The 26,614-nt window shown below is 36.6% G+C and overlaps 1 protein-coding gene and 1 pseudogene across 6 annotated transcripts in view; one reads left to right on the top strand and one right to left on the bottom strand.

Moving 5' to 3' along the window:
• The window catches only part of TMCC1 (transmembrane and coiled-coil domain family 1), a 261,826-nt gene that overhangs the window by 95,494 nt on the left and 139,718 nt on the right, over positions 1-26,614 (top strand). The gene's annotated exons all lie outside the window — the stretch shown is intronic.
• On the bottom strand, positions 1,592-1,692 carry LOC144221193 (U6 spliceosomal RNA; annotated as a pseudogene).

Here is a 26,614-nt window from a genome sequence, read left to right as displayed (position 1 = left end):
AGTACATGACTAAGTCAGTTTTTTTCTTTTGCTCGTTTGATAGTGTACATTTTTATCATGTACTTAGGGTGAGGGGTATAATATGAAGGCAGAGGGTATAGAAGATCTCAGAAGGACCTAGACTGCCAAAAGTTGGTTAACCTGCCAAGTCTTGGGAAGATACATCTAAGGAGACTAATTTTCCTAAAACACCTAAGGGGGGGGGAACAATTGGTCTTAGAAATCTAAAGTAAGATTTGAAGCTTGATAATTAACTCTTACAGTTGAAATGAATACAGTAGAAATTCAGATAAAAGAATAGAAGGTTCCCATTACTTTCCATACCCACTGTCAAAGGCCACAGTGAAATTGTTGAAATTCCAGAAGTCACCATAGTCTAACCTCTGAACAGTACTTTAAAGTAGGAAATGCAAGCTTATTGATTTATCTTTGCTTCAGATAATCTAGCTGGCAGATAATCTGACAGCAGCAGTGATTGTTTTTAATTCTATGTTTCTGGTGTTGTTTCCCCTGCCAAGTTTCTATAACTATCTGAGGAGTAAAACAAGAATTCTGGAGCATACTACTAAAGAAAGTTTCACCTATCTTTTTGAACCTTTCATTAACACAATATTTATTGTATTTATTGAGGTTGGAAAGGACTTACACAGTCATTTTATTAATCTCTGTAACATTCTCTCCAAATGGTTATCTGGCCTCAGAATCTTCCAAAGAAGCCCATTCTACTGTGCATGCATCTGTTAAACAAATCGAACATATTAAACTGGAATCTGTATTAAATTGTATTTCTTCAGTTAGGGCCAGTCACAGAATGTAATGCCTCTGCAGGGATGAATTTCTTTCATAATGTGTGTTTCTGAATAATCCCTTCTCTAGGCTAATAATCCCTAGTCCTTGGGATATCCTTTTTTCTTTATTTATTTTTTAAATGCTTATTTATTTATTTTGAGAAAGACAGAGGGAGAGGGAGAGAGAATCCAAGCAGGCTCCATGCTGTTAGTGCAGAGCTCCACACAGGACTGGAACCCACGAACGGAGAGATCATGACCTGAGCTGAAATCAGGAGTTGGACCCTTAACCTAATGAGCCATGCAGGCTACCCTTCTTTTTTATTTCTTAATTTAATAAATATTTATTTATCCAAGCATTCTAAATGATAGAATGCAATAATGAATCTTTACTGTCAACACTGTACTGTAAAATATTACTGTCTTTATAAGTGAGGAAAACAGAAGATTGAGGTTGAAATGACTTACCAAGTTCACACAGTTGGTTAAAAGTTGACTGGATGTCAGAACCATGCCTAGCTCCAAAAGTCATGCTTTGACCACTATTCTATTGTGGGTCTTTCCAAGAATAATCTCATAGCCATCGATAAAGCCTAGCGAAGATAGGCTCAAGAAGACGGTTGGCCTAAAAGAATGGCTTGAAAGTACTTCCTAGGTATGAGATTCTGGGGATTCTTGGGATGCTAAATGAATTTAGAGTCTTCCTGGGCTCCATTGGAAAACTACACATCAAGTAAATTCTTGACAGTCACAGATCTAAATTTGTGGTTTCAGCAATTCACTAAAGATCCCAGAGGTCCATGACAAATATGGAATGCTTAATAAATTTGAATGTCATTCTTGTGCATGGGCCATGCTAATCAATTGTATTGTTCCACTTTTGTATATATGCTGAAGTAAGCATGGGAGTGTTCTTCCACATCATAATTTTGAATACTTAGTCATATTGGTTCATCAACTCTTGATTATTCCAGTTCTTCCCTATTCCTGTTAAATTGTGGTGTCCAGAACAGAATACAGTATCCTGCTATGTATTTACTGAGTAGGGACAAGAGCTAAGCTATCACTTTCCTAATTCTAGGGTGCTGTTCCATTCTCTCAGTGTACATAGCTCCATTTTGAAATTGTTTTTCCATTTTTACAATCTGACTTATTTTTAATATCTTTAATTTTCATTTGGTGAAATTCATAGAATTTATTTCAGCACAATTGAAATTTTTATAGATAGTACTTTAAAAATACATATGCTTAGTAAGTTTGAGAATGTTAGAAAAGAACACTTTTCTGAAGAACTTATTTCTTGTTTCTAAAATATTTGCTTTTAAGAGTAAGATGCTTTCAAATTATATCTTCTTTTTAATATGGTGTTAAAGATGGAGAATGTCACTTAATATTTCTTACCTTAAGCACCTAATTTTTCTTTATGTTTGCATAATTATTTAATGTATGGCCGTATTTTTGTGGCATGTCTAAAATCCAGTCATTTATTATACTTAGAGCTTCAGGTACATTTGTTTTTTAATCACTGCTCAGTTCTTTTTTATAAAATGTTTTCTTTAATGTCTGGTGATACTTGAAATCCAAACAGGTTTCGTCTTAAAAAAAAAGTAATTCCCAGCTCAAAATAATAGAAATTTTATAAGGTAAAAGAAGTCTCTGGGTTTGCAATAAATTATCTCCCAGGAAATCAGATGTGATGACAGAGGAGTGGTCTGGGTCTGTAGGGACCTAAGAAGTAAAAGTTGTTGTAGTTGTTGTTAGCCATTTATTTCTTTTTAGGATGGTAAGATAGAAAATGTGTTTCTCTGTCATACTTGTGATATTATGATGTTTTTATACTTCACCGAGATTTAAAAAACTAAAAAAAATTTTAAATGTTTATTTTTGAGAGAGAGGGACAGTGAGAGCAGGGGAGGGGCAGGGAGACAGAGAATCTAAAGCAGGCTCCAGGCTCTGATGTTAGCACAGAGCTTGATGCAGGGCTCGAACCCATAAACCACAAGATCATGACCTGAGCTGAAGTAGGCACTTACCTGACTGAGCCACCCAGACACCCCTATATTCTTTAAAAGTAGCATTAGCACTTTTATTGAGGCTGTTAGAAAAATTTGATCTTACAGTGCAGAGTTATAATCTGGAAAGCAGTATTTAACATTTGAATACTGCTTTCTTGTTTTGGATGTGAAAGTTTTTAGTTGGAAAGAAATTCTCATATTTGATTTCTGAGCCAGAGTTTTAATCAGATGTTGACAATTTAATTTGAACATAAATCTTTTTAGCAAATATCAGTAGCAGGGAATTAATTCATTTCCTGGCTTACTTGGGAAAGATGTCACTGGAAAGCTTTCTTTATGATTTCAAGAGGCCCTCTGCTGATGCCTTCTGGTATTGCTGAAAGTATTCTGCATTACACTACTGATTCTTACTGCCTGCAGTGTATTTTAAAGATTTTTCTTGGTTAATTCTGATATAATTCCACCGTCCTATTTTAAATTACCAACTGGGTTATGTAACTAATTCTTTTGTTTTTATTGAGGTAAAATTGACATACAATATCCTATTAGTTTCAGATGCACATCATAGTGGTTTGATATTTTCATACATAATGAAATGATCCCTATAATAAGTCTAGTTACCATCTGTCATGCAGACTTATTATAATATTATTGGCTACATTCCCTATGCTGTACATTATGTCCCCATGACTTATTTCTTTTATAACTGGAGGTTTGTATCTCTTAATCCCCTTCATCTATTTTGCCTGCCCCCAACCCCTCTCTCTCTGGTAACCAACAGTTTCCTGTATCTGTGAGTCAGTTGCTGTTTTATTTTGTTTTGTTTTTTAGATTCTACATAGAATTGAAATCATATGCTATTTGTCTTTCTCTGTCAGACTTGTTTCACTTAGCGTAATATCCACTGGGTCTATTCATGTTGGTGCAAATGGTAATTCCATGACCTAACGTTTAAAGAAAACAATAAAAGAAAGGACATTAAGTGTCTGGAGTAGTGGCTCCAAATTATTTTGCTCATCCACACCTTTAGCGTATCTAATATTTTTGTTTTAAATCGTACACGTATGATTGTTTCTATAAATTATATATATCACATAACACAAAAATTAAAAGGATGATATAAAAGTACAAATGGAAGTTATAATGTTTTCTTATCACAATCCGTTGGATATCTTGCATACATACTCAGGTGCATGTATCCTATATTAGGATCAAGATTAAAAGAATAATTCCCCTCTAAGGAATTTTTGGATAATATGAAATCATTTTATATACCTTAGGACTGTGATGCTAACCATAATATTAGAACAGATTTTACAACAGAACTGTCAGTTTTGAGGTAGGTTGCCTTGGGAAGAGCAGGCAAAAGCTGGAGAACCACACATCATGCATGTTGTAGGACATATCCACGACTCCAGTTGGACTAAACAATCTGATACTCCTGAATTCTGTGACTGTAGGTAGGAATTCATAGGTGGAGCACTTACATTTAAAACATTGTAGGAAACTTAGGCTGTGAATCTGGAACAGGACTAAACTGGGAAATTGTTCAACCTCTTCACCCAAACCTGTTCAGAACTTCTGCTATCTTCTTTAGAAACTTGATGATTTCTGGGGTACCTGGGTAGCTCAGTCAGTTAAGATTCTAGCTCTTGATTTTGGCTCAGGTCTTGATCTCACAGTTGGTGAGATCAAGCCCTGTGTCAAGCTCTGTGCTGACAGCATGGAGCCTGCTTGAGATTTTCTCTCTCCCCTCTCTCTTTGCCCCTACCCTCCCTCCCTCTCCCTCTCTTCCTCTCTCTCTCTCTCTCAGAATAAATAAACTTAAATGTTTTTTTGATGATGTCTGCTGTCTCCACATAGGAAAAGTTTTAAGTCCTCTTGTAATAGTCTGACTATATAGGAGAATAAATTTATAAGTAAGGAATTCCAACAATGAACTTTATTAATGGAGTTTTACTCTGCTTTATTATACCAAATAAAAGGAGAGAGGCAGGGAGAAAACATGAAAGTAAGTTTAGGATGAACAATTATTTTAAAGTGTATTGTATCACAATCCCTATAAATCTATAAGTACTATTTCATTAAGAATAATTTATTCTGCAGTATAATTGAATAGCTTTACTTTTTTAAAGTTCAAAATTGTATCACCTTCAAAAGAAAACTTTAGCATCCATCCACCCTTCCTTTTTTCTTTTTGGTGAGGGGATGGTTTTGTGAAATCCAGCTAGCAAAGATAAGCCAGCAATAAGCTTATAGCTTTTTCACTATAATTGAGTTTTGTGGATATGACTATAGTGCTACAGAGTATCTATGTAAGTTTCTTTGTTGTGGTGGTGATTTTCTTCTTTCTTGGTTGATGTAATACCCTGTCCTGTGTCATTGCTCACAGAGAGACAGAAGCCCTAAGTCTAGAGTCATTAGAACTGAGATTTTTTTTTTTAAATCTCTAATCCTGCATTTGTTGAGAAGATTTACATCTTAGTAGCACTTTTATTTTTAAAATATAAAAGACACAAAATGAAAGGCCATAAGAGTAAAAGAGTCCTGATTCTGATCTGTTTATTTCTGAGCATTTCTTTATAGGAATCTTAACAGTGGAGTAGCACATCACAGGAACTGAAGAGCCATATCACCTACCTACCCTATACGGATGTTCTGTGGGAAGTTTTCTAGAATGTTAGTGAAATAGGAGCTTATTAGAACATAGTACAGTGTTAGGGAGCATACATTTGGTTTATTAATAAAAGTCTCATATGTTAAGCAGCTATGCAGATACACACTTAAATAACCACCATCTTTTAGTATAGGAGTAGAAGAATATCTTAAACATTGTTTTCTGGCTTTAGTTCACCAGAGGCTTTCCAACAACACTGAACTTGTTTTCAAAGGATTATAGATTGTTCAGGACACAACTATACATTCTTTTGGATTAAAAAACAGTGTCTATGTTTTATACTGCTTGGAACTCTTATCTGTTACAAAGATGCAGAACAGCTGAAGAAAACAATCTACCCATTTTTTATTGTCACTGATTCTTTATTACTGGAAGTATTTCCTTGATAAATTTCTTTCCATTTTCCATATTCCTGGGGTGTCATAAATTTTCTTTACAAAATTTGTGATGAGTTACACCAAATATAGAATCAAATAAAGTTTAATCAGTTAAATACTTGTGAGGTTAATATATTCTTCTTAGGAATATTCCCCCAGAGGGCTTTCACATATGAGGTGATCTTGCTTGAGTTTCTTGACAAAAAGATGGAATTCAGGCTATTTTCTGTTGTCAGAAGTTTAGCTTTGTGAGAATGAGAATAAAGGTTTTATGATCTGATTATAGCTCAGGAGAATTTAGGTCACAATTTAAATTACATGCCTTCGGTCTACATACTGGTTTGGGATGTATATCCTTTTTTTAAAGTTTTTGCTCCTACTTCTGTGTCATTATGTTTTGTTGCATTTGGGTGCAGAGATAAGCTTGACTTTTACATCTTGTTCTCATCATTAGAAGGATTTGTAGTTCTAGTGTTTTACTAAATAAAATCAGTTGAATAAACAGTTTTCTTATTTAGATGAGTTACACTTTGTCGCATATAGACTAAGTTTACCAAATATGTGGTTTAACCAAATAGTTATTTTTTCATCTTTTAGTGGGATTTACCTAAAAATTAGGTAAAAAAATCAGCTGCCATTGAAACTGGCAAATTTCAACTTTTCTAAAAAAATTTTTTTTTACAAAAGCAGTTGATGTTTTACATTAGGATAAAACACTCCTGTGTGTCTCTTCTTTACTACAGCACACAGTATGCACTTCACTTCTGGTTAGCAGATGTGTAGGTTTTTTCCCCCACACCAAACAATTCTCTGCAGGATCGGCTGGGTATCCTACAGTTTAATGCAGTAATGACCCTGTCTGAGAGGATAGCTTCACATCCCACAGATGAAGGGCATAGACCCACAGGACTGCTTTCCCTCCCTATTTAGCTGCCACTGGCAAAGTTCAGGTTTTGACTAGCTGGCTACAGATCAAATGGTCCTATCACCCACTTCTTGGGTTCCATAAATTTGTTAGAGGGCTGAGAGAACTCATGAAAATATTTTACTTACTATATTAGAGGTTTATTATTAGAGGATGTAACTCCAGAATGGCCAAGAGATGCAAAGGGCAGGTATGTGGGAAGAGGCACAGAACTTCCTTGCCTTCTGGGTGTGTCACTCTCCCAGGACCTCCATGTATTCACCAACCTGGAAATTCTCAGAACCCCATGGGTTAGGGATTTTTGTGGAAGCTTGATTACATGGATGTGGTTGATCAGATCATTGGCTTATGGTGATTGATCACAATCTCCAGGCCCTCCTTACTCCTTGGAGGTGAGGGAGTGTGGGACTGGAAGTTCTAACTCTAAACACATGGTTCCTCTGGCAGTCAACTCTCATCCTAAGGTTAAGTGGGGGCATTCCACAAGTCACCTCATTAACATAAAGTCTGGTGTGGTTGATGGGCGCCTGGGTGGCTCAGTTGGTTAAGCATCTGACTTTTGATTTCGGCTCAGGTCATGATCTCACTGTTCATAGGTTCGAGCCCCACATCAGGTTCTGCAGTGACAGCACAGAGCCTGCTTGGGATTCTCTTTCTCTCCCTCTCTCTGCCTGTCCCCCCTGCCCCTGTTCATTCTCTCTCTTCACTCTCTCTCTCTCCTCTCCCTCAAAAATAAAAAACTAAACTTAAAAAAAATCAGGTGTGGTTGAACAGGGTGGGGAGCTTGTTATGAATAATATGACACTCATTTCACCTTTATGCTCTAAAGCTATTTCAGGATCTAAGGACAAAAGACTGAATATTATAACAAAAGATGCACCCTTTGCTGTTAATACTCAGGAAATTCCAAGAGTTTGGAGAACTATAAGCCAAGAATTGTGGATAGACGACCAAAAAATACTGCAAATCACAATATCATATGCTAAGTGTGAAAATGTCAAAGCCATTCTTTTTTTGTATGATTGAATGTTTTAAGCTATATTTTTCTTTAGGAAAAAGAGAGAGAGACTTTCTCTCTCCTTAAAGATTGGAACCCTTGTGAATGTTTTTTTCTTCCTGTTAGTTTATTTCTCTTATCATTCATTGTTTATAGCTTCACAATTCTGTATTGTTCTAGTACTGTTTTTGAAATTACAGCTGGAAACTCTGAAAAGCATTTTGACAAAGGAAGACTGAATTGTGACCTTAGACCAAGAGTGAGCTACAGGAACAAATGAAATTAAGAAATTAATATTATTTCAGATATGTATCTTTGTTCTTAGTCTTTCAGAGAATTGTTGAAACCAAGAATTTTAAAGTCATCTCTTTGCTTTTCAGTGTAATTAGAAGTATAAAACATTCCACTTAAATTTTTTGTGAGGGAGTTTCCATAGACTGATATACTAGCATTTTTCAAAGTTTCAGAGTTCTCAAAAACAGATGTTTTCTTCACCATATTTAACACAAGGAAACTTTATTTTAACCTTTATGTTTATCAGATAGTATAAAACATTAAAAAAAAAAAGGGGGGGGGCGCCTGGGTGGCTTAGTCGGTTAAGCGTCCGACTTTCACTTACGTCATGATCTCGCGGTTCGTGGGTTCNCCCCCTAAAAAAAAAAAAAAATTTAAAAAAAAAAAAAAAAAAGAAGCCACTACAGGCTTCTAATAACCAGAATAACTCTATATTCTATTTCCTTTTTTTCCTCAGGCAATAATTTTTATCCTGGAATTTATTTAAATATTTTCTAAATAACATACTTATGTCATTTTTTCTCTTATAAATAGTATCTGTGGATTGCCTATAAGAAGATGATGATTAAGCTCTCCTATCTCTTTGCCCACATTTTATTAAAAATTTAGTCAAATTTTGATACTGTTTACATATGGCAATGTAAATATTTTTACACATTTGGGGGATGGGAAATTCTCCTCTGTCCTTTGAGGTTCTTAGGCAGATTAACAGGAGAAAATCCTATCTAGTTATTCAAGTATGGGTGCTCCATAAGAATATGAGGTCCACAGGAATTCAGGCATTTGAGGCTTATATGCCACCCAGAGCTAAGGAGAAGTTGGGTATGGGTCTGGGACCTAAAAGGAAAGATGAAAAAGAGTAAGTGTTTGGTAAACAAATATTTGCTGGATATACAGAAACAGTAGGGCATAGAGAAGAATTTTAATGGACTTTGCAAAGTTCCTCTCTACCAAGTTCAAGTTTTACTGTAGTTATTTATGGTGATAGTTCTCTTCCTAGAGCAGTTTCTCTATCTAAATTCTTCTAGGCATTTAGGGGAAAGGTCAAAGTTTCTTTGTAAGACTTCTGATTCTTTTCTTTTTTTTTTTTGAAAGAAAGAGAGAGAGTGAGCCAGGGAGGGGCAGAGAGTGAGGGAGAGAGAAATCCCAAGCAGCCTCCACGCTGTCAGCACAGAACCTGATGTGGGGCTCGAACTCACAAACTGTGAAATCATGATCTGGGCTGAAACCAAGAGTTGGATGCTTAACTTACTGAGCCACCCAGGTGCCCATGAGCTTCCTGATTCTTAAAAATTATCAGCCTAGAATCATCTACATGCTAGAGAGGCACATTTTGGTGAGCAGATTTTGCTCCCCTACAGTCCTAAAATTGAGTTGGTAGATTGTTTGATCTCAGTGGATCAGTCACAATCTTGACAATAGGTCAGTTCAGTTAAACTCATTTCAGGAGGTAGTGATGCGGGTAGGCTTCCAGAAATAGGCCTATGGTATACATGCAATTAGGTATTTAATAAGACATTTCTACAGAAAGAAAAGAAGAACAATAGTTAATGATTGGAACAGATTATCAGCCAATTTCTGAGTTCTGAGGGTAATGAGAAAATTTCTAGATATAAGGGTCGAAGCATCTTTTATAGTTTGAATGTCTCTAATTATGTCATTGTGTCTTCAGGCAAACTTTCTCAGGGGCCCATATAGCAACAGGGTTTCTTTTATTTTTTTAAATTTTTTTAAATGTTTATTATTTTTGAGAGAGACAGACAGAGTGTGAGTGGGGGAGGGGCAGAGAGAGAGAGGGAGACAGAGAATCCAAAGCAGGCTCCAAGCTCTGAGCTGTCAGCACAGAGCCCAACGTGGGGCTCGAACCCATGAACCATGAGATCATGACCTGAGCTGAAGTCGGACACCTAACCAACCCAGCCACCCAGGCGCCCCAGCAACAGGTTTTCTAAACATGAATTATTAGGGTGATTTCTCTGAGGTTTGCATCAAGTTGTTCAGTTTGCAGGACTTCAGGAAGGGCAGTTTCAGTTTTCATTGATTCTACCTCAGAAGGATCAGAGCAAAATTGAGAACATTAGTTTGGAGAGTTGTAGTCAGGCATTGGAGAAACTAGAAGAATTTAAGATCTAGTCCAATTTAGAATGAACAGTATTAGAATATAATATCCACAAAGCTGTGCTATTGAAACATTTTTTTCTCTCTATAACCACTCATTTCTACCAAAGATAGCCAAATTAAGAATAATTTGTTTGCAAAATAAGCCTAAATTTAATAAATTGGCCCAATTATTTGCATAAATGCAGCAAGAATAGCAATCGATCATATAGGCTCTTTTATTACCAGTTTTTTTAAATGTTAGAGAGAGAGCAGGGGAGAGGCAGAGAGACAGGCAGAGAGAATCAGAGTGTGGAGCCAATGCAGGGCTTGATTTTACGACTGCAAGATCAGGACTTGAGCCAGTATCAAAAGTCAGATGCTTAATCAACTGAGGCACACAGGTACCCCATACAGGCTCTTTTAAGTCTGCTTTGGTGAAACTGTTTATAAAGGGAACTTCAGATTGAACTTTTTACAGCCTCCAAAGCCTAAGAAATGAAACCAAGCCAAATACTTGCCATTAGACTTTGTCTACAATATAATTCCTCTCTTTTCAAGGTCTCCCAAATATCCTGAGGTTCCTACACCTGCCAGGAAGTTACCTTTTGTCATTCACCTGGAAAGGCTGCTAGGAACCTTGTAAGCAAGGTATCAGGCCAGTTTTTCCAAGGGGCTTTATTGGCTCTATAGTCAACCTTGGTTCCTTAAAGCTGTCTGGTCATATCTGAATCGGTGCATCTCTCTCTCAAATATGATCTTCCAGTCAGAGTTCTGGTAATATAACCAGTGTTTACAGTTGTCTCTTGTTATAAGGACAACAGATTCTTATTGAAATTAAGCAAATAAATAATGTTGGCATAAAAATAAGAACATTCACTGAGAGTTTCTAAATTCTGGAGGGGTCAGGTACAGAGAAAAATATAAACGTCTCAATCATGCTTATAAAGATATGATTTACCTAATTGCTGTAAGCTTATATTTGGCCTAGAGGAAAAGTTTCCTTATATATGGGAAATAAAAGATTAAAGAGCAAACAATATTCAAACAAAAAGTCTTAAAAATTATAGTTATTCTCCTCCGTTTATTTAGTCCCATATAATTCTTTTGCTGGAATCCAGTTTTTCTGATAGTTCTGGAAATTTTTACCCAGTTAAATTTTATGATCTTAAAGTTGTCAGAAACCTGTCTTCTAGAGTCTTTTCCATGAATCTTCTTGAATATGAAGCATTTTTGCAGGAACACTTTTGTAAAAGCACCTGAGTAAAATAACTGTATATAAATGATAAAAGACTTAAAAATGTCAGTGGTTAATGATCTGATTAGAACTTACTACAATGGAGTTGACAAGAAAATTGGTTATTTCTGTGACATACAACATTTTAAGACAATAACTAGAATTATGATTGATAACAGTATACCAGGACATATCAGAATTTTGGAAATTTTATACAGTTTCTAGAACATTACTATTGATAATATTTACCCATACAGTATAACATAAGATTTATCATCACTTACATGATAAATGCTTCTCATGTAATAACATCAAATAAGCCAAGTTTATTTAAAAAATTTTTTTAATTAAAAAATTATTTTTTAATTTCTATTTTTTGACAGTGAGCATGCCAGCACACATTCATGTGGGGGAGGGAGAGGGAGGGATAGAGTCACAAGTAGGCTCCATGCTCAGAGTGGGGTGGGGGTGGGGTTTCTATCTCATTACTGTGAGATCATGACCTGAACTGAAATTAAGAGTCAGATGGTCAACCAGCGGAGCCATCTAGGCACCCCCAAATAAGCCTGATTTGTTCTCTCTCCTTATAAAAAAGAGATCTGATCTTTTTGCTTTTTTTTTTTTCATGAGGCCCTTTGAAAAATTCCAAAGCTATTTGAATAGGATTCGATTCTGAGGAACTTTGTCAAAAGATATCAAAAACTTTAAAAATAGGTCACTATGGAACAGTATGTAGTTATCTATTTATCCAAGTTCCAATTAAGACTTAACAGGCAAATATAGAAAGTCAAATGTCTGCATAAAAGAAAACCTTAACCCTTTTAATAGTGAGAATATATAATATTCAGTTTTCTTAAGTAATCAAAAACTTGATTAAGCAATATGAAGCACAGGACATTATTTTGAAAAAAACACAAAAATTCTGTTTTCTAGTGGGCAGATTAAGGGCAAAGAAAATCCCTTCATAATTTTTTGTTATTGAGAGCAGACCAAGAAAACTTTGCCCTTTAAAAAAGTTATTTATTTTAGAGAGAGAGAGCATGCATGTGCGTGTGCGAGTTGAGGAGGGGCAGAGAGAGAGAGTGAGAAAGAGAGGGCAGGAGAGAATTCCAAACAGGTTCCATGCTGTTATTGCAGAGCCCCATGCAAGGGCTTGGACCCATGAACCTGTGAGATGACCTGAGCCGAAATCAAGAATTGGACACTTAACCAACTGAGCCATCTTGGCATCCCAACTTTGTGCTTTTATTATAAGAGAGAAAAATCAAATTCTGATTTTGCCCCAGTATACTTTTGATATTAAAACTCATTGTTAAATAAGTTAATTTTAATTTTAACCAGCTTGGGCCCACATTAAAATTTCTCTTCAAATATTCCTTTTCTACAAACCTACAACTTTGTTTTTTACATTCAGATTTTATAATTTCCTGTCTCATAACTAGTTTTACTCTAAGACAAATTTTCTTTCTTTCCTTTAACAAAAACCTCTCCATATTTCATATCTTTTCTTGAAAACACATTCTGCCTTCCTTGTATTATAGGCTTATTTTCTTTATTACTTCTAGTAGCTTTGACTACATATATTAATAAGAATTCTTAGCCCTTAGAAATATTAATTTCTAGTAAAATAAGTATAGGCATGCCTCACTTTTTTTTTTTTTTGCTCTTTGCTTTATTATACTTTGCAGATATTGATGCTTTTTTTTTTTTTAAATGAATTGAAGGTTGGTGGTAACCCTGTGTTCAGCAAATCTGTTGACCCCATTTTTCCAGCATTTGCTCACTTCATGTCTCTGTGTCACATTTTGGTAATTCTCATAATATTTCTAACTTTTTCATTATTACTATATTTGTTATGGTGATTTGTGATCAGTGATCTTTGATGTTGCTGTTGTAATTGTTTTGAAGCACCATAAGTCCTGCTCCTCCTATAAGACAGAGAAATGTGGGTGTTCTGATTCCTCCATTGACCAGTAGTTTCCTGGTCTTTCTCCCTCTCCTTGGGCCTTCCTATTCTCTGAGACACAACATTAATGACATGTGGCCAATTAATGACCCTTCAGTGGCCTCTAAGTGTTGAAGTGAAAGGGAGAGTCATGCATCTCTCACTTTAAAATCAGAAACTAGAAATGATTCAGCTTAGTGAGGAAGGCTTATCGAGAGCCAAGATGGAATGAAAGCTAGGTCTCTTGTACCAATTAGCCAAGTTGTGAATGCAAAGGAAAAGTTCTTGAAGGAAATTAGAAGTACTGCTAGCAAACACACAAATGATAAGAAAGTGGAACAGTCTTATTGCTGATATGGAGAAAGTTTTAGTGGTCTAGGTAGAAGATCAAACCAGCCATAACATTTCTGTAAGACAAGACCTATTCCAGAACAAGGCCCTAACTCTCTTCATTTCTGTGAAGGCTGTGAGAAGTGAAGAAGCTGCAAAAGAAAAGTTTGAAGCTACCAAAGGTTGGTTAATGAGGGTTAAGGAAAGAAGCTGTCTCTATAATTGTAAAGTGAAGTACCAAATGCTAATGTAGAAGCTATAGCAAGTGAATCAGGAGTTCTAGCTCAGATAGTTAATGAAGATGGCTATACTAAACTAAATTTCCAGTATAGACGAAACAGCCTTCTATTAGAAGAAGGTGCCATCTAGGACTTTCTGTAGCTAGAGAGAAGTCAGTGCCTGGCTTCAAAGCATCAAAAGTGCTTGGTAGGACCTAATGCTATTGGTGACTAGAAGTTGAAGCCAGTGCTCATTTCCTATTTGAAAATCCTAGAGTCCTTAAGAAAGCTAGATCTACCCTGCCTGTGCTCTAGAAGTGGAACAACCAAGCCTGGATGACAGCACATCTGTTTACAACATGGTCTACTAAATACTTTAAGCCCACTGTTGAGACCTACTGCTCCGAAAAGATTTCTTTTAAATTATTACTGCTCATTGACAGTGTACCTGGTCACTCAAGAACTCTGATGGAAATGTACAAGATTAATACTGTTTTTGTGCCTGGTAACATAGCATTCATTCTGCAGTCCATGAATCAAAGAGTCATTTTGATTTCAAGTCTTATTGTTTAAGAAATATATTTTGCAAGGCTATAGCTGCCATAGAGATCCATCCTCTGATGTATCTAGGCAAAGGAAATTGAAAGCCTTCTGGAAAGGATTCACCATTCTAGATGACATTAAGGACATTCGTGATTCATGGGAAGAGGTCAGAATAATAACATGAAGAGAAGTTTGGAAGAAATTGAATGCAACCCTTATTGATGACTTTGAGGGACTCAAGACTTGAGGAGAGGAAGTAACTGCAGCTGTGGTGGAAATAGCAAGAGAACCCGAATTAGAAGTGGAGCCTGAAGATGTGACTAAATTATCAGAATCTCATGATCAAACTTGAACAGATGAGGAGTTGCCTCCTATGGATGAGTGAAGAAACTAGTTTCCTGGTGGAGATTCTGTGAAGACTGTTGAAATGACAACCAAGGATTTAGAATATTACATAAACTTTGTTGATAAAGCAGTGGCAGGGTTGGAGAGGAGGGACCGCAGTTTTGAAAGAAGTTCTGCTGTGTGTAAAATGCTATCAAACAGCAGCACCACATGCTACAGAGAAATGGTTCATGAAGGGAAGAGTCAGTTGTAGCAGACTTCATTGTTGTCTACCTTTAAGAGATTGCCACAGCCACCGAGATCAGTCAGCAGCCATCAACGCTGAGATAAGACCCCCCAGCAGCAAAAAGATTACAACTCACTGGAAACTCAGATGATGGTTAACAGTTTTTAGCAATAAAGTATTTTTAAATTAAGTTATATGCATTTTTTGATAAAATGCTATTGAACACTTAATAAGCTATAGTATTTTTTTTGAAAAAACTTTTTAAAATCTTTAGTTTATTTGGGGGGGGGCAAGTGGGGAAGGGACAGAGGGAGAGAGAGAGAGAGAGAGAGAGAGAGAATCCCAAGCATGCTCTGGACCACCAGCACAGAGCCTAGTGTGGGGCTAAAACTCATGAACTGTGAGATCATGAACTGTGAGATCACGATCTGAGTCGAAATTGGATGCTTAACTGAGCCACCTAGGCACCCCCCCCCAGAAACTTTTTAAAAGCTTATTTATTTTCTTTTGAGACAGAGAGAGAGGGAGAGAGAGAATCCCAAGCAGGCTCTGTACTGTCAGTGCAGAGCCTGATGCAGGGCTTGATCCCACGAACCATGAGATCACAACCTGAGCTGGAATCAAGAGTTGGAATCAAGAGTTGGCCGCTTAACTAACTGAGCCACCCAGGTGCCCCAATAAGTTACAGTATTGTGTAAACATAAATTTTATATGTACTGGGAAACCAGAAAATTCATTTGTTTCATCTAATTGCAATGTTCACTTTATTGCCATGGTCTAGAACTGAGATTACAGTATCTCTGAGGTATACCTATAGTATACCTATAGTGAGCATTTGTGAACTGTTATACCAGCATTCTTTAGATTGGCAAATTTATAAAAACATTTCACAATTTCTAGGAACTTAGTACTTCTTCATATTGCATTCTGTCAAGTAAAGCACAAAACTTTGTTTACTAACAGACCCAGATTTATCTTTAGTTTCTCTAAAGGAGAAGGAAGTAAGTAGATAAACCTATATTAAAAGTTTGCCTAAAAATTCCTATCTCACTTACATCTATCTAAATCGTTTGCTTTCAACAATGAGTTTTTAAATATAATTTAAGTTTTTTTTTCTTAAAATTTTTTTAATGTTTATTTATTCTTGAGAGATCGAGACAGAGCACAAGTGGGAGAGAGGCAGAGAGAGAGGGATACACAGAATCCTAAGCAGGCTGCAGACTCTGAGCTGTCAGCACAGAGCCAGACAGGGGGCTTGGACTCACAAGCTGTGAGATCATGACCTGAATCGAAGTCAGACACTTAACTGACTGAGCCACCCAGGTGCCCCAGTAATGATGATTACATTATTCACAAAAACTTAATGAGACATTAGACAAAGGCAGCTGTCATTCCAAGCATTTTTCTCATTGACAAATTTTGTAAGAGATATAACATGAACTTACTTGATTAGTAAACCTAGGTAGAGTAAATATATGACACTTAGTGTTGATAACCCTAAAGACATGTCTGTATTAATTAAACTAAGGAAATTAAGCTACTTTTTATTTATCAAAGAGTTTTCTCAGATCATATGAACCTAGAAAGCATTTGGCTTAGTTTCTATATTTCTGAGAGTTTAGAAAGAGTGAATTTATATAAGCGCTTATTTTTGTCAGTTACATAGAGCTCTTTTCCAAATTAATTTTGAGAATAGCATCAAGAGGTAGAGGCAAACCATGAGAGACTTTTGAATGCTGACAAAAACTGAGGACTGATGGATGTGGGGGGAGGGGGGGATNAATGTACCTACATAGATGTACCTATGGACAAACACAAGAGATTTTAAACTATATAAAACTTGCTAGTTTATAAGTAACAGTTGGAATAAAGTTAATTTGCTCAGATGGCTAAAGTCTTTTCGTGTTTGTGGAGAAGACTTAAACAATTTTTTTTAATGTATATTTATTTTAGAGAGAGAAAGATAAGTGCAAGGGGGCAGAGCAGAGAGGGAGACACAATCTGAAGGAGGCTTCAGGCTCTGAGCTGTCAGCACAGAGCCTGACATGGGGCTCAAACCCATGAACTGTGAAATTATGACCTGAGCCAAAGTCATACTGAGACTACTTTTAAGATTTATATTTGTCCCTGGAAGTAATCTTAAGGAGTCTGTGGTCTTAAGTTTGTTGTTTTTTAAAGTCATCTTTACCTCTTTGTTTTTTTCCCCTTTACTCTTAGGTGAGTGTGGGCATTATTTTAGATACCCCCTGGATTGTTTACATTTCAAAGACAGAGCAAGAGTTACATCTTTCAGAGGCTGAGAAAGGTGGTGAATGCCTCCTAGAAGGACTTTGGTTTACTAAGGCTAATTTTTACAAGTCTTTTGAGATAAGTAGGGGAGGTTTTAGAATTGGCAAAAAAGAATTCCTGGATTTGGGATTACCTGTAGAGCTGTTTTTAGTTTTGCAAAAATTTGTAAGATTAGGACAGCTGCTCTCATTTTTTTTTCTTTTCCCAAAGAATTGGGTTGCAACCTAAATGATATCAACGGGCTGATCTGCACATCCAATTACATTATCTACAAATTGCTCTTTTCCCTTTGGGTACGTAGTTTTATTTTAGCTTAGTGGAGGTAAATTAAAAAAAAATCCTATCAGGCTCTGAATAAAAGCTTCTAATTTCTGCTCAATTTTAACCATAGAGCTACTTAAAATCCTTTTAAACATCTTGTCATTTTTTAGCTGAGACAAACAGTAAAAATTTCTGGTAGTACTGAGCAACTTCATGGACTTAAGAGGTATCTTCAAAGAGCATGCAAAGGTTACTACCTTCTTAAGATCCAGTCACTCCCAAAGATAGCCAAAAGAAAGAATCCATAGCCTGGCCTGTCCAGGTAGGCCAGAAAGCCAAGCCATGCCTTAGGACTCAAAACCATCTTAGCAAGATTTGCTCCCCCCCCCCCCTTAAAGATATCTCCAGTTTGTGGTTTTTTAGTTCTCAGACATAAAATTACCAGGTGTACCAGAAGGTGCCACGCTTAATTCTTTGGATTTTAAGGGGGGAATTTATGTTGGATGTCGGTTAAAAATTTTTTTTATATATTTATTTTTGAGAGAGAGACGGAGCACAAGCAGGGGAGGGGCAGTGAGAGAAGGAGACACAGAATCTGTGACAGTCCAGCTGTCAGTCAGCACGGAGCCCAACACAGAGCTAGAACCCCGGAACCATGAGATCATGACCTGAGCCGGTCAGATGCTTAACCTACTGAGCCACCCAGGTACCCCTGGATGTAGATTTTAATTTTTGGTTTAATTTCTATTCTTTTATCTTATAAAAAGGAGTCCCTAAGGCTAAGCTATTATATTTCTTTGTATGCACTTTTTAATTTGGTCTTTCCCCAGGTGCCAGTAGGACAGCTGTTTAGGATGACAGCTCTCTAAAAGTTGTTAATTATAAGTTTTTTGTTATTCAAAAGATTGATCATCTGGCCATTGCTGAATAGGTTCTATTCTCATTAGTGACTCAAACCAGTGAGCTTTCTTATGGCTCAACCAGGTATACAAGAAGCATCTTTGAAGAGAGCTTAGAATATGCAGTGCTCACAAGGTCCAGAAAGTTCACTCCCAAAGATAGTCTAAGAGAGCAGAGGCCTTCTTTGCACAGGCATTAAGGATGGTGTAGTGAAAATGCTATCTCTGGTCTCTCACAGGAACATGAGATGCTTCTAATCACAAACCCCCTCATCTGTAACACCAGACAGGTAATACTGGAATGGGACTTTTCCAGCACTTACGAAGCAATGAAGGTTGAGATGACAAAGGCTCCTTATGGTCTGGGTCTCTTTATGATCAACTTCCCTGAAAACTGTCCTGGCTGGACTAAGACAGTGCTGTTTGTGACTTCAAGTCTGGGAACCCTGGTCTAGTTGACGCCAAGGTGTACCCCACTAAGTACTCCTTCCAGATGGAAGAGACCGGAGAGAATATTCTCATTGGTCACAAAGCCAAACTTTCAGGACATACATATAATCAGATGAAAAGAAAAACCTCATCTAATTTTTACTTAAGGGACCCACAGCAAAGTTTGTTTAAACAGATGATGGTCTGGCAAGAACTATCAACTCAGCAGTCTCTGAGGCCTGCTTGAACAGCCCTGTATGGCATATGCCTCTGTTCTATCCTATGGTTTTTACTCCTTATGACAAATGACACCATGGAGACAAAAAAAGTGACCATCTCTGGGAGTTAAAGGATCAATAAGAAATCAATAACATTTATTACCAAATGTATTGGAGTTATTATGCCCAAATGTTTTCCAAAATATTTTCTCTTGCTAATGTAAATTTAGAAAGGAGAGAAACAGACAAAGGGCTCTCTCTTCCTGCTTTCACTTCCATGAGACCCCGTGGACAGAGATCTAGGAAGCTGACATGGTAAGAAATCTTATCTTCTCCTGGCTTTTGTCACAGATCCCGGGATATCTTCATCTGCAACAGTCTCAGGAGGAGGTTTTCCAGCCAGTGAAGATCCTGCCAACTATACCAAAACAATAGGGGATGGAACATTTTTCCTTTCTCTTTCAATGTTCTTTTGGCTAGTATAAGAATTAAATTGAGGAAGTCTCCTGGGTGGCTCATGCGGTGGAACTTCCAACTTTGGCTCAGGTCATGATCTCACGGTTCGTGGGTTTGAGCCCCGCATCAGGCTCTGTGCTGACAGCTCAGAGCCTGGAGCCTGTTTCAGATTCTGTGTCTCCCTTTCTCTCTGCCTCTCCCCCATTCATGCTCTGTCTCTCTCTGTCTCAAAAATAAATAAACTATTTAAAAATGTAAAAAAGAATTAAATTGAGGGGCATTTGGGTGGCTCAGTTGGTTAAGTGTCTGACTCTTGATTTTGGTTCAGGTGATGATCTCAAGTTTTGTGGGTTTGAGCCTCGCATCGGGCTCTGTCCTAACAGCACAGAGCCTGCTTGGGATTTTCCCTCTCTCTCTCTGTCTCTGCTCCTCCCCTGCTCAAGTTTCCTCTGTCCCTCTGAAAATACATAAACTTAAAAAAAAAGAATTAAATTGACATGTGTCAGATTAACAAAAGAAAATAATATTTAGTTACATATGTATGTGGGCTCCATAACAATGAGACCCATGGGCAGTTAGGCAGTTGAGGCTTACATGTCCTCTAGAGTTAAGGAGAAGTTGGTAGGGGCTGAGACGTCAAGGGAGAAGAAGACAGTTCACAGGAAAAACAGTGAATGGTAAACAAATGTTTTCTGGATCATACAGAAGCTATGGGGCGTAGAGAGGAATTTTAACAGACTTTGCTAAGTTCCTCCCTGTCTACCATGCCATTCAAATTATACTGTAGTTGTCTGTGGTGATAGTTCCCTTCCTGGAGCAGGTCCTCTATCTAAATTCTTTTAGGCATTTAGGTGGAAAGTCAAAATTTCTTTGTGAGCCTTCTGATTCTTAAAAATAATCAGCCTAGAATACATCCACATGCCAAAGAGGAACATTGCAGGGTGACACATTTTGCTCCCAACAACTTGAACCTTTTAAGTAGAACATGATTACATTTTCCTTTCTATACAATTTTTTTGTTGTCTCTGGAGTTAATTATTTCAATTTTGATTGTTCTTTCTAGCTGTAATTGGGTCATTTCCAAATTCTGAAAGAACTACAAATCATCTCTATACTTTCAGAAACATCATGTATTCTTCTTAGTTTCATTTTTTTCTTGATGCCCTCACTTCTCCAGTTTGAATGGATTGCTTTCAAAGACTGTTGCACACCTTTTGTCCTGGACTCCTTCATCTGTTAATAAATAACAGATTTCTGTTTCTTTGATTTAATGTTGTCTTCTTGGTTGGTTTATTCCTTTTCATGAAGCACATTCTCCACGAACCTTGTGAAAAAGGATGCATAGGAAATTGTTTTTTAGAAATTATGCCCATTTCAAAATTCCTTTATTTAATCCTTCATTTACTATAATACTTCATTAACTTGCTGTGGGACTTTACTTTGGATATAATTTCCCCATAGAATTTTTAAGCATTGTGTCACAGTTGTTAGTATTACTTTAAAAAAATCTGATGCCGGGTGCCTGGGTGGCTCAGTTGATTGAGCGTCCGATTTCGCTCGGGTCATGATCTCCCGGTTCGTGGGTTAGAGCCCCGCTTCAGCCTCTGTGCTGACAGCTAGCTCAGAGCCTGGAGCCCGCTTCGGATTCTGTGTCTCCCTCTCTCTCTGACCCTCCCCTGCTCATGCTGTCTCTCTGTCTCAGAAATAAATAAAACATTAAAAAATTTTTTAAAAAATCTGATGCCATACTGATTCTTGATCCTTTGGATAACATTTTTTTTCCTCTAGAATTTTAAAAATCCTTTATTGTCCTGAGGTTTTACAAAGATGTTCTTGGTGTGAGTCTTGTTGGCATTTGTTGGGCTAGATAGTTGTGGGTCATTTTAATCTAGAAAACTCAAAAAAGGATCTGGAAATAGTTGTTTTAGAAAACATATTAATTTTTATTCCATCATAACCAGAAATATATTTCCCCCATATCTTTCATTAACTTGCCACACACTTATCTGCCTGGAGAAAAGCTGATTTTGCTTAAAATTTTTTGTTGTGTTAAAAAAATTTATTATATAATTTATTCATATTAAAAAAATTAAGGAGTGCCTGGTTGGCTCAGTCAAGTGGCCAACTCTTGGTTTCTGCTCAGGTCATGATCTCACAGTTTTTGAGTTCAAGTCCAGCATCAGGCTCTGCACTGATGGTGTAGATCCTGCTTGGGATTTTCTCTCCTTCTCTCTCTGCCTCTCCTCTCTCTCTCTCAAAAGAAATAAATAAACAAGAAAAAAAAGTTGCTGCTTTCTTATATATATATAAAAAAAGCTAATAATAAACAAATGACCTATGAATTGACCACACAACTTAAGAATGGGAATGTTATCATCACTGTGCTCTTGGAACTATATATGATTCTCCTACTGTGCAAAATTTTGTATTTCATTCATTTTACTTTTTAAAAGATAGTTAATTATTTATGTATGTGACACTAAGCAAAACTATTATTTAGTTGTACTTGTTTGGGGTTTTTTAAAATGGTATTATAGTTTAGAGAATCTAGCAATACTTGGTTTTTTATGCAAAAATAATGTGTCCAAGGTTGATCTATGAGTTGCAGATAGCTGTAGTTCACTTACACTATTTAATCTTTTTTCCCAACTTAGGTTTATATTCTTTTTGTTGGTCAAGGATTAGATCTTCTGTTACATTCCTTAGTTTCGTTTTGCATTTTTCTTTTTTTATTTTCTGTCACATTCTGATTTCTGGGAAATTTCCTTAAAACTTATTTCCCAATCCTTCTATTAAGTATTTTTTCCATCTTATTTTCTAAGTATTTTTTTCTTTTCTACAAATACTTTTTTATTAAAAACATTTTTTAAGGTTTTATGTATTTTTGAGAGAGCCAGCGTGAGCAAAAGCAGCAGAGAGACAGAGAAATAGGGGAAGAAGTGATCCGAAATGGGCTCTGCACTGACAACAGCAAGCGGGGCTCAAACTCAAAAACCATAAAATCATGACCTGAGCCGATGTTGGATGCTCAGCCAACTGAGCCACCCAGGTGCCCCTGAATACTTTTGTTTTTTCATGATATCTTGTCTTTTATAGATTTTGCTTTTGTCTCTGAGGATATTTTCTTTTGCTTCCTATATTGTCTCTCTTTGGAGTTTTTTCTGGGTGTTTTAGTCTCTGTCTTCTTTGATAGAGGCTTTTCTTAAAAGTCTAGCCATCCATGGCTTTTTCTTATTTGCAAGAGGCATTAAAATGCTCTGGAAAGCTCTCCTTTGTGAAGGCTTTGTAGGTTGATGGTTTTTACTATATAGTAACTGGGCAAAGACCCATTTTATTGCAAGTTCTTCTAATTGTCAGTGTCTGTAGGTCTTTCCTTCAGCCAGTTTTTCCAGAGGAATTGTTCAGAGTCTTTCTTTCAGGGATGGGTGGATGATGGTAGTGGCAATAATCCTGCTGGCATGTGTTCTGAAAGACAAGGAAGAGGACTGAAGTTCTCATTTATCAGTTGAATCCTTCTGGTCCCTTGTTTCAGTTTCACCAGAAAGTAAACCTCTGGGCTGATCACCTGTGTGTTGGAAGAATGATGTACTTATCTGACTGCTCGTTATAAATACTTTTAACAAATTCTGTTTTCAGCCCAACTCTATGCCCCATCTTTTTTTTTTTCTTTTGAGAGCGAGAGGGGGAGGGGGCAGAGAGAGGGAGACACAGAATCCAAAGCAGGCTTCAGGCTCTGACCTGTCAGCACAGAGCCTGATGTGGGGCTCAAACCTATGAACCATGAGATCATTACCTGAACTGTTGGACGTTTAACCGACTGAGCCAGCCAGGCTTTTAAAGGAGCCCCTAATACTTTTGTTAAGTCCTGACCTTTCTGTAGTTTTAGAATAAATTGGCTTGCTTTCTTGTTGACTTTCCCCCACTAGCCACTATCCTTACCAAGGATATCCTTGCCAAGCACTTACCTAACTGGACAAATTCTGAAAGCTAAGTCATTTATTACCAGACCATCTGTTTTTTACCTTGCAAAGTTTTATTGACATCTCTTATCTACTGCTGCCTCCTCTCTAGTTCTCTCTGCCTTTGTGGGTGTTTACCTTTTATTATTTAATTTTAATATAAAGCCAAGATTAGTATGTTCAATCTTTCATGTTTAATCCATTAATTCTCCTATGGAGAAACTTTTATTAGAATAGAAATTTGAGGGACTTTGATATAGATATGCCCTCTAAAGTCTTCTTTGTCCTCAAATTACAAGTCACAAAAACATTTATCTATTTTTTTTTGAAATTAACAAAAGCCAAGATACGGAAACAGCCTAAGTGCCATTCAGTGACTGAATGGATATAGAAAATGTGGTACGTGTATTTATGTATTTCATATGTATGATATATGCAATATTATTCAGCTATAAAAAATAATGATATCTTGGTATTTGTACCATAATGGATGGACCTTGAGGACATAATGCTAAGTGAAGTAAGTCAGAGAAAGACAAATACTGTATGATCTCACTTATATGTAGAATCTCAAAAAATAAACAAAAAAACACCCCAAGCTCGTGGATATAGATAATAAACAAGTTGATGGTTCCCTGAGGTATGGAATTGAGGGTGGGTGAAGGGGACCAAAATGTACAAATAAGTCATGGGGATGTAATGTACAACATGGTTACTGTAGTTAAAAATACTGTTTTGCATATTTGATAGTTGCTAAGAGTAGGTCTTAAAAGCTCTCATCACAAGAAAAAAAATTTATGGTAACAGATCTTTAACTAGACTTACTGAGATGATCGTTTTGTAATACATGCAAATATAAAATCATGGTATATACCTGAAACTAACATCTATAATTCCTTTTGTCTAATAATTCCACTTTTAGGAATTTATCCAATAGATACATATACACACATTTAAACTATAAAAGAGAAAAGAAAAATATAGAGAGCCACTATTGTGAAATAGAAAAGACAAAGACGAATCCATTTGTTTCTTCCTATTAGCCCCTGAAAGGACAGCATTTCTGTAGCAAATTCTCTTTACTAAATAGCTAAATATGAACTTTATTCTCTTTCATTGGCCTAGAGTGTTGTAGACAGAAAAATCTTGAAATTTGATTTTAAAAATTAAATCTAATTCTTTTTTTTTTTTTAAATGTTTTATTTCTAGGAGAGAGAGAGACAGCATGAGCAGGGGAGGGTCAGAGACAGAGGGAGTCACAGACTGAAACAGGCTCCAGGCTCTGAGCTGGCAGTCAGCACAGAGCCCGACGCGGGGCTGGAACTCACAAACCGCGAGATCATGACCAAGGCGAAAGTCGGACGCTTAACCGACTAAGCCACCCAGGAGCCCCAAATTAAATCTAATTCTTACAAATCTTGATTTGGGTGAAGGAAATCTTGATGAAGTTAAATTAAACCCTGTGTCTTATTAGGTCTTACACTTAAATATTACTTTGGACCATATGATACTGCCAATAGTTGAGAAATTTTGGCTTACAAAAATGATAATGTTGTGGGATTCAACATAACAGAGTTAAAGGACCTCAATAGGTTAGTTAACAGCCCCTTCTGTCAAATGTAGGAATTTGATCTTATAGCATTCTTGGAAACATCCCGGTAGGGGGAAAAGATGAAATAAAATGACAGCCTGATGTTCCATAAGAGGGAGTCTTGAGGTCCCCAGTTAGCGTAACTTCTAGGTTCAAGAGCTACATCAGGGTTCCTTTGATGTTACAGAAATTTCACACTACCAAGGCCAGAGGCTATAAATTCCATGGAGTGCTGATTTGGTACAGAGTGCCTATGAATTTGGACACTAACACATTCCCTGAAGCTACATATCTGTAGAGAATTTCAGCAAATATCAATATAGCTGGAATAGTATTGCTTAATTTTGTTTACTTGTATATAATTTGCATCTATATTTCCTTAGATAATAGTTAAACTTTAAAATTATAATATGACTTTTAGGGCACCTGGTGGTTCACTTGGTTAGGCATCCAACTTCGGCTGGGGTCATGAACTTGCAGTTCATGGGTCTGAGCCCCACATTGGGCTCCGTGCTGACAGCTCAGAGCTTGGAGTCTGCTTTGGATTCTGTGTATCCCTCTCTTTCTGCCCTTTGCCTGCTCACACTCTTTCCTCTCTCTTAAAGGTAAATAAACATTAAAAAAGTTTTAAAAAATTGTAATATGTTTAGAGGTTTAAAACATTATAGAAGTAATATCTACAACAACAATAGCAAAAAGGATGGAGGAGGGTTAATGAATCAGATTGTTGTTGGGGTCTTGTATTGTTTGGAATGTGGTTAAACTAGACTGTAGCAAGTCAAGAATGTATATAATTATTTTCTCAGTAACCACTAAAAGAATAACACACAGATGTAAAACAAACTAAAGGAAGAAATAAAATGGGATATCAAAAATAGTTGATTAATAGAAAAGAAGCAGGAAAAGAATAAAGAATGTAGAAGATCATTCAAAATAAATAGCAAGATGGAACTAAAAAGACTAGAAAAGATAATACCATGCAAACACTAGCCCAAAAAAAGTGATTATGTTATGTTAATATCAGATAAGTTAGATATTAAGGCAAGAAGTATTACTAAAAGAATGACATTTCATAATGCTAAAATGGTTCTCTCAATATAAACATATAACAAGGGGTGCTTGACTGGCTCAGTTGGTAGAGCCTGTGACTCTTAATCTCAGGGTCATGAGTTTGAGTCCCACATTGAGTATAGAGTTTGCTTAAATATAACTTAAAAAATAAAAAAGAAAAGGAAAGACGTAACAATCCTAAACAACCCTCTCTTGTTTCTTGGTTTGCTCACCATTCATCTCTATGGTCTTAGGTCTTTTCTTTTGACCAGTGTTCTCATTTTTCACTGCTAGAGAGGTTTCTTTAGTCTTTGAGGGAAGAGTTGTTCCTTTGTCTCTCCAACTGTGGTACTGTCATATTCAACGCGCTCTGGGCATTGTAAACAATTGGGGTACCACTTGAGAGAACCAAAACCTCAGAATTATTTCATTAATGTTGCAGTTATTT

Source organism: Crocuta crocuta, unplaced genomic scaffold, assembly GCF_008692635.1.
Source record: "Crocuta crocuta isolate KB4526 unplaced genomic scaffold, BGI_CrCroc_1.0 scaffold69-1, whole genome shotgun sequence".
NCBI classification, from domain to species: Eukaryota; Metazoa; Chordata; class Mammalia; order Carnivora; family Hyaenidae; genus Crocuta; species Crocuta crocuta.
This window is presented reverse-complemented; position numbering and strand designations above follow the sequence as displayed.